Below are 13,604 nucleotides of genomic sequence, written 5' to 3' on the forward strand. Positions count from 1 at the left end.
GGGTCTACTTTTTTTTCCTCCTTTAATTTATAACCCAGTTTCTCATCACGTCATGACATCACCCAGGGAGTTAGATTTCACAAACACACAAACACATCTCACTGGAAACAGGATGAGCCCCTGGGCCATCCTGGGCTCTGTGCAGCAGCACCCCAGCAGCACTCCCCAGGCACCCTCTCTTCCAAAAACATCATTTGGTGTGGCCGTGACAGAGCCACCCATCCTTCAAGCTCTGAGGGCAGCTTGGGGGGATTTTTGTGCTGCTCCAGTCTCAGGCAGCATTCACCCTCGTGTGCTCTTGCTCCACCCTCACTGCACTCTCCTTCCAAGGGCTGGATAGCTCAGCACTCCAGGATGATCTATGCTGTTTTCTTTTGGCAGTACAACATATCAAATCCTTCAGAGACTGGGTGGAAGCAGAGCTGCCTCCTCCATCACTGTCTGGAGAAGCCAGTGGTCAGCATGTCCTGACCAGCGCATTCCCTGCTCCACGAGCAGCACTGCCCATGTGGACAGCCCAGCAGGGAGCTCTTGGCTTTCCTGAACCTGACATTGGAATGAGAGAGCTGCCATTCATTTGTCTGAATTCTCTGATATTTGTCTGCCTGCAGCTTCCCTTGGTGGGAAATCAGGAGCTGCCCCTCTGCACGGCGATCTCAGCTGAAAGGCCAAGGCCAGATGGGCCTGGGGTTTAACTTTCCTCTGCTTTCAGAGGTGCCAAGGGGAGCTGCAGCTCAGGGCGGGCACGTGCAGAACACTGTCAGCATGGGCAGTTCAGCTCCAAACTGCTTTTTAAACCAGTTCAGCCGGACCAGTGTGAGACTGGATAGAAACCAGCCTCGAGACCTGCAGCAATAATGCACCTACTGAATTCTGTGCGTTCAGTAGGAATCCAGGCTGCTTTTCCCAACAGCTTGCCTTAGCCTGATTACCTGCAAAATCAATTCAAACCAGTGCAATGTGAAATGGGAGGAAAATGAACTTCCCTACGATGTGCAGGCAGGGAGAGGAACACAGCGACTCCAAGCTTGTTCACCTTTCCTTCAGCACAGCCACGTCTGGGCAGGGCTTGTCCTGGGGCTGGACACCAGCAGGGCCAGCTGGGGGCCCCACAGGAGTCAGCTTTGAGTTGTTCCATCCTTTTCTGTGCACCCAGCCTAAAATCCACCCACACAACTGCTCAGCTCCAGACTGATGCTCTCATGAGCCCCCAGGCTCTCTGCAGCAGATTTAACCCAGATTTAATTCCAGATTTAACTCTGGAAGAGCTCCTGGAAGAGCAGGAGCAGCTTCCTCCAGCCCATTTGCCGGCTGGGATAATTCTTTCTGGCTGGGACTGATGATCAAGAAGCCATTCTGTCCTGAGAGGGCAGTGATTTGTTCTATAATGCTCATGGCACTGCTTCAGTGCTTGGCAATTCTGTCTTGTTATCACTGGTGGAGAATTTTACAGGCCACTGACAGACCTTCAAACGCAGCCATTGCTGTGTGGAAAATCCAATTTGCTTTGCAAGTCTCCTGACACAAGGCCTTGTCTTCATGGTCCCTTGGCAAACCATTTTCAGCACATGCATTAGTTCATGACCCTGTGATTTAACGGACATCATTAAATTTTAGCAGAAGAATCCATCACTTTGAAGGAACCCCTAACAAGTGTGTGACCTAAAAGTGAGACCTAACATCCTGGCATCTTCACACAAAAGGCTCCTTTTCTCTTAACATTTGGCTTATCTCCACGCCACTCCCAGGTCAAGTTCAGCAGTGAGCCCTGGTCCTCAATGCACCATTGAGCTGCTCCAGGAAAAGCAAATCTCATCAAAGCAAAAAATGTAAATGTGCATTTCTTCGCAGCATCCCCCACTGCCAAACAGATAACAAGTTTATGTAGGCACAGGGAAAAAAAAAATCCCAATTTGAATAGTAATTGTTTGCTTATAAATTAACCCACAGAACTGTGCCTCATGCCGTAAAACAATTTTACATTACATGGGCTTAAACGGTGGGGCTGCTATAATAAACTCTATGTTGAGTCACCAAATTCCTCGCATTCTTTGACTTCCCATTATGTCTCAAATGTCAGATATTTCACTGGGGTAACAAGCAGTAGCAAGGCTGAGGGTTTGTGTGGGTTCTAATTGTAAAAGCAACATTCTCCTAGAGAAGGACAGGCGAGGTTCACAACCCCACTGCAGCTTGGGCAGATTGGAGGAGCTTCAAAGACTCCTTGTCTCCCCACTGGGTTGTTTTGGGGTTTAAAGCCCCTCCAGTCTGGCTGAGGGTCTCAAAGCTGTACAGCACCCCCAGCCCCAGGTCATGGAGCCTCTGCAGGCTTTTACCTCCTCATGAAAAATGTGTGTGAGAGCACGGCTGCAGCCTGGGGAGGCTCCTGCTTTGGGCAAACCATCAAATTAGCAATGGCCTGACAGCTACTGTCCCTTCCAGCCATATTGTCAAAGTAAGGCTTTATCACTTTGAAATTGTTCAGTAAAACCTAGCCTTTATTTACTATAAAACTTCAGTGTTTAAAGATTTTAAGATCTTACGGATTCTCCTCTTCCTTTTTATTCTGGTGCAGAGGAAGCCAGACCTTCCTTAGAGAGCATTTGTGCTTCAGTGCTTTTGGTTGGTTCTCTGTGTCAGTAAATGTGAATATTTGTCTTGGCTCCCTTCTCCATGGGGCCAAGACAAACCTGCAGGCAATTTTTACATAACCTTTCCCCAAAATTCAAGTGATCCTTAAGCATGGAGGCAGCTAGCAGAAGCTCGAAGAAAAAACAAACCAGGAGCCCAGAAATACCCTGTGATGTACCCAAAACATGTGCATGTGCCTGAATTAAGAGAGGAATTGCCCAGGGGCAATAGAATGAGATAAAATTCCCTTCCCTAAGTCTGGAACACAGGTTGGGCTGGTGTTTAACATTGATCCAGGGGTGAAGAAAAAAATACTGGGAGGGTCAGGCTGTCATGATTCCCCTTTTCTCCTCCTCCTCTCTTATGCAAACAGGGTTGGGAGAAGAGGAGGAGGTCCTGCTTTTCCTCACCCGATGCAGAGTTGAGCCCTGTGCCCCACTCTGATTTCAGCCCAGAACAACCACAAAAGAAGCAGATGGATTTATCATCTATGGTCTCTTCCCAACTATAACCAACAGAAAACATCTGTAGGGGGAAGGAGCCACTCATTTGCTGTCTGAAATGTCAGTGAAACCCAAGAGAAAAAACCAAATGTAGCAATTACCCAGGGCTCCTCTAGCCCCCTGCAATAATCAAATAGAGATAATTTTCACTGGCTCCTTTTTGTGCTGACTCCAGGCATGGAAGAAAAAGATCACAAAGGAAAATCACTCCCAATCCTCCAGTCTTTCTCAAAAACTGGGAGCTGAGGCTAACTAACCCGTAGAAGGAAAACACACAGCCAGAAGGGCAGGAGCTTTCAAAACTTAATCCCTTCAGACAAATATGAAATACTTGTGTTTCAGCTGGGGCATGAATCAGAGATGATTCCCAGCAATCCCTGATTTAATACCAGCAAGGGCTGGGTGCAGTGGATGCAGCTTTTCCCCCTCCCTCTACCTGCTGAATCCATCTCCAGCTTTTGAGGCTGATTTGGGGCTGGCCATGGCACCATTAACTCAAACTAAACAGCCTGCTCCCATCACCCACAGGGAGCCACGGGGTCAGCTGGAAACCAGAGAAAATCTGTTTAGTCATTTTTGAAGGCAAAGCAAACCCTGATGATATCACTTACTCCTGCAGACACTCAGTCGGCAGTTTGCTGCCAGAGCACCTGGTCCTGCTGCCTCAAAACACTCTGAGGGAGCCCCTTGCACTTTATTAACCAAATTCACAGGTTTTTTTCCCTGGAAAACCCAGTGAAGATGGTGTGCAGGGCCGTGGGTGCAAGTGGGACCACCTGGCACAGCTCAGCCCCAGCACGGCTCAGCCCTCCTTCATCCTCATGGGGTGTTCAGGGAGATGCTCCCACCCATCCCAAGCAGAATCCCCCACTCATCAGGGGTTTTTGTGGTGGGGGAAACAGTTTTGTCCTCCAGCTGCCTCTCATCAAGGCTCCCTGACCACAGCTGGAGTGATGACCACGCAGAGCAGTGGGGTGGGGAGGAGGACAGAGCCCCCAGGAGCCCCCAGGAGCTTTGGATGGCATCCAGCAGCTCAGGGAGCTCAGGAAACCTCCCACCGCACAAAGGTTGCACCCCAGTGCCCTGGGCTGGAGAAGCACCCACCCCCAGGGTCCCGTGGAGAACCAGCCTTCAGCAGAACCTCTTCCACCCCAGCACGGGCAAAGGCAGAGGGGGAAGGTGCGGAACAGCACAGAGGGGACAAGGGGACAAAGCCACAGCCAGTGTGATTGTCCCCTCTGGAACCAGCAAGGGGACAAGAGGTGGCAGAGGGGCTGCCTGGCCTGTCCACCTTCCCCAGGGTGTCACTGACTGAGGAAGAGCAGATAAAGCTCTCTAAAGTGAAGATGTTTTCTGCTCAGGCCACGGAGCAGGAGCTGAGGCCACCAGCAAGGGACCTGCCACCAGTGAAGGAGTTGAAGGAGCTGCCATCTGTCAGAATCTGTGGTATTGATGATTCTGAGATGTAGAAAGTCTCTGTCTGTCAGCCCCGTTGCCAAAGCAGAAGCCATAATTGGTCTGTGCTGGTTTCAAGGTTGTTTATTCTGTTTATCTCTAACATGTTCTGCTGCCCTGCCGCAGCTCTGTCCTGCAGGGCAGCGTGTGGGGCTCTGCCCTCAGTGGGATGTTACAAACATTAAATACCACAAACTACCTGTGCTGGATTTACAATAACGTGCCAATATCTGTCACCTACGTTGGACAGTGTGTCCCCAGCCTGAACCAACAGAAAAATGCCAACACCACAGTGAAACATGGAGGGCATGAAGAAGGAGGAAAAGGACAAGACACACCCAATTTCCTCCATCTTGTCCCCTTTGGACCCCTCATCTAGAATCCTAAAATTTTACTTTTGCACCTGTGCCACACTTAATTATTCCTTATATCAAACACTCAGAGCTGGTAATTCATCCTGTAAGATTGAAAACTCGTTTCCATGGACAGAGATCACAGCCAGTGTCTCTGGGGGCTCTGTCCAGGGGGGTTCCTGACCCCTGCCAGGGTCCCAGACCTGCCAGGGCAGCCAGAGGGAAGCCCTGGACTCCCACAGCCATCTCTCGTGCTTCCATTGCACTGGAGGGCTGAGCTGGGCTGAGCTCCCAGGGCACGGCCAGCAGCACCACTCCCAATGGCTTTAGCAGCAAATAAACACAATAAACAGGGGGAAAGGGATGCTCAGAGAGAGGAGACAACTTGTCCCTGAGTCACCAACAGCTATGCACAGATTGCAGGTCTCTCCTCCAGACCTGCTCTGCTTTCCTGCCCGGGGATGTTGCTCTGTGGCTGTTTCACCTTCTCCCAGCCTCCCCCCAAAACAGCTTCACCCCCACTTCTCCCCAGCACTGAAGTGTCTAAGCAGCAAGCCCAGGGTTGGTGGTCCAGTAAGAAATGCAAGGAAGGAGGCAACCTCTCTCCTGGGACCAGACTAGGTGGCCCTTTTTTAGTTCATGAGGAAATCAAGGGGGGAAAAATGAAAATAAAAAAGAAGGAGAAAAATATCCATGCCCAAGGCTTATTTTTTCTCAGCAACTCCAATTGTTTCTGCTGCCTAATAAATCATGTAGGCTAGGGACAACCAATCTGCACAGCATTATTATTGTCTCAATACATTTGTTGAAAGAAAAATAACACTGTGGCTTTGCTGAAGCAGACAGGATCTGCTTTTCCAAAGGTTTGTTGATATTAGCCCACAGTCCTGTTGGGCTCCATGTATACTCTGGACTAAAAGAGCTTTGCTGCATTCCCATCTCTAAGATACAGAGAGTCACCAAACCTAAATATTACCCCGAGCAGCTGAGACCTCAAAAGGTCTTTCTTTGTTTTGCTCCACTCTCTGTTTCCCATTAACTCCTGAGCAGCATTTGGGTGCCTCAGGCTTGCAGAACCCAGGGCTGAACTTGGCTCCAGGCTGAACTCTCTCACATCCATCTCCACAGCAGCGAGTTTGCAGCCTGCAGGATTTTCTCCACAAGATTTTCCACAGGGCCCAACTGGCTCTGCTTGGTGGATAAGCAGCACTTTGGTACGTGGTCATTTCAGCAAGATTTTTGCCATCAAACACCCTCAGGAAGTGATTTTCAGTCATCCCACATTAAGGAGCTGCAGGTTCTGCTCCCCACCAGCCCAATTCTCTTCATCTCCTTGTGATGCCTGCAACAGAGGCTGGAGAAGGTTAAGAGAATAAAATGGTTTTAGAGTTCGATAGTATTTCTTAAAGACCTTCAATTAATTATAAATTTATTACATTATATAAATTCTATCTCTATATAGTCTATTATATATATAATTAATATATTATTATTATATAATATATTAATTATGATGTAAATATTAGAATTAATATATTATATACCTTTGTTAATTATAAATTTATTCATAATTTATTAAAGGCCTTCCATTCATTATAAATTTATTAAATTATATAAATTTTATCTCTGTATATTCTATTATAGATATTATTTATATAGTATATTATCTATTATATAAATCTTATAATTTATATATTTTATACCTTTGTTAATTATAAATTTATTCATAATTTCTTAAAGGCCTTCAATTCATTATAGTATTTATTAAAGGCCTTCAATAGGCACACCTTGGGCACTCAAAAGCCTCCCAGAGGCTACACCCAAGATGGACAATGAGTTTTTCAGACAATTTTAAGTTTAGTCCATTTACATATCAGGGGTTAATTGTCCAGTTACAGCTTCAGGTAATGAAGTCACATTCCCCCAGTTTGTGCCCCCCAAATTCACTTTTTTTTGTACGTTTTGGGTCCTGAGGCTGTAGGGTGTCCTTGAGTGTCAGGCCCAGAGGAATTGTTTTGTCTGACCAAAATGTGAAGGCAGTAGCTGACACTTCACATGGAGTTTAGAGTTTCACACCAATGGAGTGCAGGATCTGAAAAGTATAAAAGCTAAAGTCTTAAGGTATCATTCACAGCCAAAAGCATCAGCACATTGTATGGAAAGGCCATAAATCCCCAGAGCAGGGCCACCAGCACCCCTGTGCTTGCCCTTGGTGTCCCCAGGAGAAGCACAAAGTTGGCCTGGGTGCAGAGAGCAAAGCCCTGGGCTCAGGGCTGTGCCCTTGTCTGTCCACGCTCCACTGGTGCTATTGCTTCTTTCTGAATGAGAATCAAACAGCCTCGATTTTTCTGCATTTTTTTCTGACTTTTTTCCTTTCCATAGCACATGGAAACCAGGAGAGCTCTCTGCCAGAGGTAGGGACACACGGCCAAAGGGAGTCCCAAAAAGCCTTGGCTGAGCCTTGAGGAGCCCAGGCAGGGCACATCAGCCCAGATGTGTCTGTCCACAGCCACAGCAGAGTGACCCCAGCCTGGAGATGTGGAGAGAAGGAAACTCTGAGGCAAAAGAGCCAACAGCAGTGAGTGCTGCCCCAGCCAGAGGCAGCCCCCAGCTCTGCACGCTCTGTAGCCACTGAACAGCATCACAGCAAATAAAATTTGCCCCCTGATACTCCCAAGTGTCAGACATTGTGATACCTTTGGCTGTGAAGGAAATGATAATTTCGTTTTGGATGCCAAGCCAAGGGTACATGGGGTTTGGAAGTCAAACAACACAGAGGGGTTTTTCCACCCAGCTTCACTTCTGCTGCCTCTGCAGCAGTTCCCCATAGCCAGGCTGCTGTCACAGGGCTTCACATCATCACCCATTCCTGCCCTGAGAGGGCCCTGCAGCATGAAGGGGAAGGAAAGGGCATGAGTGTCACAAGGAGATGAGGCAGAGCCAAAACAGCCCTGCAAAGGTGGGCAGACACAGCCCATCCATCCCCTTTGAAGGGCTTCAGAAACAGGGGGAAAGCTGAGTGAAATAAAGGCCAAGGTTTAGCTAAGGTTTGGCCACTTCTAAAGATTTTTTTTTAAGCATGATCAATAGATTTACTAGATCCTCTGAGCCCCAGGAGCGAGTCCTGCAGTGTTTACAGCCATGAGGAGGCATTTGCAGCCATGGGTCAGTAGCAGCACTTGAATAGACAAGCCCAGACAGGGGATACCTCCACTGGCTGAAATCAGCTCCAGTCTTCCTTGTCCAAAATCCACCATTCATCCCCAACTCACCAGTGTCCACCAGCATTCAGGCTGGGATGTCCCTGCAGCACTGACCAAAATTCAGATTAAAACATCTTCTGTGGGACTGAAGAAAACTGTTGCAGGGGAGCAACATTTGTGGGGGATTTTGAAAATATTTTTTTCCTACCCTGGGAAAGACAGAAATTCTTTCTGCATTTGGGGCACAGTAATAGGCAGATAGGATTTCTCTGGAATAAGCAGATTAAGAACAACCCAAGGAAGGGGGATAACACTGCAGAGTCAGAAGGAAAAAGCCCAAGGGCAAGGCAAGCTTGGCTCAGCTGCCCCAGACAACCATCACAGGGCTTGAGCTGCAGCCACTGCTGCTTATCAGCAGTGGAATGGTTTTGTGTCCGTGCTGGAATCTGCCCCTGAGATGGGTCCGTGCCTGAATTTCTGTGTGACCAGCACTCTGCCCAGCCCCTCCGAGGGGCTGACACCTCTCCAAGAGCAGCCACCATCCGCATCACAATGAGAGATGTGTTTGTTTGTGTCTCCCCAAGTCCCCATTTGTCCTCTCCAAAAACCACGGAGTAATTCAGCCCCAGGGCAGACTCCAGCCTGGGACAGCCAGAGCTGAGTGCGGTGCCCAAGACCTTCCCCATGCCACTCCCTTTAAAAACAACTCTGGGCTGAGGTGGCTGAACTGATTCTTTTTAATTATTATTATTTTTTTTTTCCTCTCCAGGCAAATACACGCTCTGCACAAACCAGTCTGACTCCAGCTCAGTCTGGTGCTTCCCAAAGGAACCGGGGGAACCGGTTGGTGATGGGGCAACCCCTCCACAGCCACCACGGTGGGCACCTGTCCCAGCCCCACACCCCCAGAGGTGGCAGTGACATCCACAATGCCTCACCCACCTCCATCATCTCTGCTGTTTTAGAGGGGATTTCACCAGGTTTCCATGCAGTCAGCAATGCCCTCACCTCTGCATGTGGCAGCAGCTCTGCCCAAAGCCCTTCTCCCTCAGCTCATCTCAAGTGGGATAAACATGTTTATCATGGCAGCAGCCAGGACCAAGCAGGATTCAGCCTCAAGGCTGCACTTCCCAATGCAGAGAGGAGCCCACCAGGCTGCTGGAAGCACCAGGGAAGAGCCACCCCCTTTCAGGACAGCCTGTGCTCAGCATCCCTTTGGCTGCAGCAGGGTCCCCCCACCCCAGCTCCAGGCTGAGAGCTCAATCCTCATTATTACTGGCACAAGATGTTCCTCACATCCCAGCTCAGCACCTAAAACTGGCTGGCTGCAGAGGGCAGAGCCAAGGCTCTGGTGTCCCAGGGGCTGGGACAATTTCCATGGAGTGTTTTCCACCCAGAGCAGGGAGTTCTGACAGGAGCCTGAGCAATACCATGAAATAACACTGCAGAAAGGCCAAAGGAAGATTCTCCCTGCCCCAATCCAGTGTGGGGACACAGCAGCATTGCTGCACACACATCCACCCCAGGAATTAGCCCAGGCTGAGCAGCACGTGCTCCCCAGCAGGAGCACAAAGCACACCCAGGAGCAATCCTGAAGCTCTTACAGAACTTCTTGGCTCTTGCCCCAAAGCAGGGCAAGGCGTGACTCTCCCAAAACCAAGTAATGCTGACTCCTGCTGTGCTGCTACGGCCTCTGAGCCCCAGGAGATGCCTCTGGTTTTCAGAGAAGCCAGGAAAAGGCAAAGCAGCTGAGTCAGCACCCAGCCTTGGGGAGAAAGCCCTGAGTCAGCTCTGCTTCCAGCACAAGTGGACTCCTCCTGTCCTCTCCTCTCCTCTCCCCTCTCAGCACTGCTGGAAACCCCATCCCTGCCCTGGCAGCCCCATCCCTGCCCCGGCAGCCCCATCCCTGCCCTGCCAGCCCCATCCCTGCCCTGGCAGCCCCATCCCTGCCCTGCCAGCCCCATCCCTGCCCTGGCAGCCCCATCCCTGCCCCGGCAGCCCCATCCCTGCCCTGGCAGCCCCACATCAGCTGCACACACAAAGCACACACAAGTGAGGCTTTGCAGGCTGGAGACCTCAAACACAGGAGCAGCTCCTGCTCAGAGCCAGGTACCTCCCTGCCAGGAGCAAGGGCTCACCCAAAACCTCTCAGAGACTCACACACAGCTCCCTCATGATGTTTTTCTGGTTTACTTCTCAACCTATTTGGTTTTCAATCTGCTGTCTCCTAGAACAGCTGGTCCCAGTATTGCTAACCTTACTCACCACTGACCCAGCATCTCTGACACGCATCACCAAGAGACCTTTTCAGCTCCAGAAATAAGTATTGGCTAATTAAGTTTACAAGGAGAGGAGAGCTCCTGTCTGCCTCAGAGGTGTTGCACCACACCAGCTGGTCAGGCCTGGAGCTCAGACAAGCCCTATCACACCTCCAAGGTTTGCAGGAGGCACCTGCTGCATTGCACCACGGCACGCCCCAGCCTGGGTGTGAACACCCCTGGACCTCAGCAGGGCTTGATGCAAGAGCCAGATCACAATCCTGCCTCCTGCCAGTGTGACTCACTTCAAATCACAGCCTTTCCCCTCCCAGGCAGCACAGCAGCAAGGAGAAATCACCCAGCTTGGCTGTTATTTAGCTTGAATGTGGCCAAAGGCTGCTCCCCCAGAGCCCATCTGTGTCCTTGGGTGAGGTCCTCAGTTCCACACAGGACCAGCACAGGGGTAAATCAGGGCAGAACCTCCTCCAGAAAAGGCTGGGCCATGCTGATGGCGACTACTTTTATCAGGAGAAGAGACCAGCAGCAGGCTGGAGCTAAAGCAGATGCTTCCCAGAAGGAAAACTGGGATCACCCATGGGAGTGAGACAGCAGAACTAACAAAAAAAAAGTTGTGTTGATGAAAAGATGTCCACAAGCAGCTCTGATCTCACAGCCAGCTGGCCTGAAGGCGGGCTGGGACATCACTGGGGACAAACTGTGACCATCACACCTCCCTGCAGCCTGGCCATGGCAAGAAGCAAAGTGTATCAGCATAGCAGGGGAAAATGGCCTGTTCTTCCTGAATGGGAAGCAAACAGGTGAAATAATCATGTTCCTCTGGCCTGTCTGGCAGCAAACCAAGCACAGTGACCCTGCTGCCCTCCATGCAGGCACTGGAGTCGTGGTGTTTGAAGAGATGACCCTGTGTCCCCACAGGATGAAGAAAGACAAGTTTTCCCCCAGTCAAGCAGCATCTGATAAACCTCAAACAGACCCTGCAGACACCCACACGAGTTTCCCAACCCATCTGTGTGTCACCACAGCAAACTCTGCATGGCTCATACCTGAGATGTGATTTAGCTCACCAGGGGGCTCATGGAAAGTCAGAGAAATCGAGGGTTACCATGGAAATTGTTTTCACCAACAAGGCAAACCACACGCTGGCCAGAGTTCAGACACAAGAACACAGCACATCCCTTGTGCCTATTTACAGGCAGTGTTGCCCAACTGGAGGGGGCTCTTACAGAGGCAATTCAAGGTCATTACTTCTGCTTCCTAAGGAACAGATAAGTCAGCATGTTGCTTTTAAGAGGAACTCAGTTATGCTAATTAGTTATCAAGAGGAAGCCCTTCATCTTCAGAGAGCTGCAGTGGTAGGAAGAGCAATGCTTTGCAAGCACCTGCTCCACCTCTGTCCTGAGTCACCTTCCAGGGTCTCTCATTAGGTGGCAACTAGCCTGTCCCCACATGACACTGCATCAGGGTGTCATTTGCTTCTCATTACAGACTGCAGCCAGCACATGTCAGCAAAGATAGTCATTTTTAATCCATCCTTTCCATCCCTGACTCCTCTGCCAGACAAGTCGAGCTATAACTATAATCATGTTTCAAAGACTTAAGGGTGAGCATTTGGGAACTGGATTTTAGGGCAGTCAGTGAAATCCCTGTTAACCTCTCCCTGTACAAAGCACAGGGTTCAAAGGGTATTTAAAGAAAAAAAAAGTCTACAAACAACTTAAAACTGCCATAAAAACTGAACTGCAGCCAAAGGTGGAGCTCCAGGGCCAAAGCCTCCCCAACTGTTTGTATTTTGCTTGCACTGTCCTCATAAAATACTGGCTGAACACTTAATTCAGCCTCTTCCCCTTGCTCCTGCAGCCCTGCAGGGGAAGATGAGAGTGGGCAGTTTGGAGACAATTCCAGGAACATATTGTTCTTCTCTTCTCATCCTGCCAGCAGTCACTCTGTGCTGGAAAAAGCTCATGAAACACAGCAGAAGAGGAGAGGTGAGGTACAGGGCTTTGAAACGCCCACTCAGCTCTGCTCAGGAGTTATCTCAGTGCGAAATCACATTTTTTAAAGCCTGAAAAAGGCTGAGTTGAGACCCTCGAAGGAAGCAAGGCCACAGAGAGGGGTTGGAGTGAACCATTTTACCCCTTTACTGGTCCTGGCTCATTTCTCTTGAAATCCCAAGTAGCCTGGAGGGAACCTTGGACTGCACAGAACGGGATGCTGGGTTGGAGCTTTGGCTTACAGGAGGCTGGAAAGCAGCTGGGATCAAAGCAGCAAATAGGTGGGTGCTAGATGGGGTTAGAGGTCTCTGCAGAAGAAGTGACAGTGCCTTGGAGCCTCTTAGGATCACCTAACCACAGCCAAAAGAAACTCTTCTTCTCCCACTGGCCCACAGAGTGAACTCTGCTGAGAGGGGTTCACAGAAACGCTCACAGAGGGATTTTGGTTTCACTTCAGGCCAGTATTTTGGTACAACCCTGGGGCTTTTACCCTTGATAAGGGTCATGGGACATCTTACCATCCATCTCAGAACTTCTGCACCCACCCAGGACCCACCCTGAGCTGCCCTCCCCAAGCCTCAGGACCAAGTTACACAAAGCAGAGGTGAGGGATCGGGTAGAAAGCGACACTGAGCAGAAACTTTTTATTTAAAGTAGCTGACAGCCTAAAATAAAAGTTGGAGGGGTGGAGAATGCTGAAGAATGAACATGGGCAAGAGATTAAAATCCTCGTGAAGGCACCATCAGTGATGCACTGCAGGCTCTGGGGGCTGAGGAGAGGGGAGAGCTCCTCGGGACGGTGCCTGCAGAGGTGGCACAGCCTATTCAAGTGTTGATTCCTCACAGGGTGGCCTGGTCATGTCCCCCAGGACTCACAGACATCAACAGTCACCTCATGCCAAGCTACCACACTTAAAAGCTTCAAGCTAAACATAAAGGGTCAGCCTGCCTTTGGAGCTGGTCCCAAAATAACTCCACTGGCATCAGAGAGAACACTCAAAGCCTCGCCTGCACACTTGTCTAAAAATCTCCAAAAATAGCTCTTGTTTCCCCTTTGAAAAAAATAAAAAACTGTGGTTCCCAATGCCTCACAGGAACTCTGGTTCTGCTCAGCAAAGCCACAAAATAAGTGAGCAGCCCAGAATTGATCTATGAGCACATCTGGACTAGCTGAAATCGGCCTTAAGAA

This window comes from Taeniopygia guttata, chromosome 18, assembly GCF_048771995.1.
Source record: "Taeniopygia guttata chromosome 18, bTaeGut7.mat, whole genome shotgun sequence".
Taxonomy (NCBI): domain Eukaryota; kingdom Metazoa; phylum Chordata; class Aves; order Passeriformes; family Estrildidae; genus Taeniopygia; species Taeniopygia guttata.